At 45.5% G+C, this 914-nt stretch overlaps 1 long non-coding RNA gene across 1 annotated transcript in view; it reads left to right on the top strand.

The window, feature by feature from the left end:
* Nucleotides 1–683, top strand: part of LOC137204077 (uncharacterized) — an 11709-nt gene extending 11026 nt beyond the window's left edge. The window contains exon 3 of the long non-coding RNA XR_010933412.1: nucleotides 1–683. This exon is cut by the window's left edge and continues 701 nt beyond it. This is a non-coding gene — a long non-coding RNA (uncharacterized lncRNA).
* Nucleotides 684–914: the final 231 nt, after the last annotated feature.

Genomic DNA, 914 nt, shown 5'->3' with positions numbered 1-914 from the left:
GCCGCTGCAGGGGACACGGGTTCGTACCCCGGTCCGGGAAGATCCCACATGCCACGGAGCGGCTGGGCCCGTGAGCCATGGCCGCTGAGCCTGCGTGTCCAGAGCCTGTGCTCCGCAACGGGAGAGGCCACAACAGTGGGAGGCCCGCGTACCGCAAAAAAAAAAAAAAAAACATTCATTTATGTCATAAGATGCCACATATAATTTATCTTACAACAATTTCTATGAGGCTGAAATATCAGTGTCACAGGTTCTTGTGGTTCTTTGAATAGAATTTAAAAATGACAATCGAAGTATAAATGCATACATTTCTCATAGTTCAAAGCATCTCCTTTTAGATGTAAAATCTAGCCAGTTCCCTTTGGGTAAGGCAAACGCAGTCAGCGAGGCACACGAGGTCCCTGCTCCATGGCTGGTGAGCTGGATGGCCTGTGTCTGAAGGGAATGGCCAGCACACAGGCAAAACCATAAAGGGTCCCAGCCAGTGCTGAGGGCTGTGGAGAAAAACAAAGCTGGTGAGAAAATTCAAAGTTGGAGGGAGTTTTTTACCTAGAAGAGAAAAGGCAATCAATTTTGAAGACGTGATCTCTGAGCAGGGGCTTCAAGAATTATCTGGGACATATGTACACTACCAAACGTAAAATAGATCGCTAGTGGGAAGCAGCCGCATAGCACAGGGAGATCAACTCAGTGGTTTGTGACCACCTAGAGGGGTGGGATAGGGAGGGTGGGAGGGAGGGAGATGCAAGAGGGACGAGATATGGGAACATATGTATATGTATAACTGATTCACTTTGTTATAAAGCAGAAACTAACACACCATTGTAAAGCAATTATACTCCAATAAAGACGTTAAAAAAAAAAGAATTATCTGGAAAACATTAGTTTTTTCTTAAAGAAAAAGTGTCCTCTGC

The sequence above is a fragment of the Pseudorca crassidens genome, chromosome 12 (genome assembly GCF_039906515.1).
Source record: "Pseudorca crassidens isolate mPseCra1 chromosome 12, mPseCra1.hap1, whole genome shotgun sequence".
NCBI classification, from domain to species: Eukaryota; Metazoa; Chordata; class Mammalia; order Artiodactyla; family Delphinidae; genus Pseudorca; species Pseudorca crassidens.
This window is presented reverse-complemented; position numbering and strand designations above follow the sequence as displayed.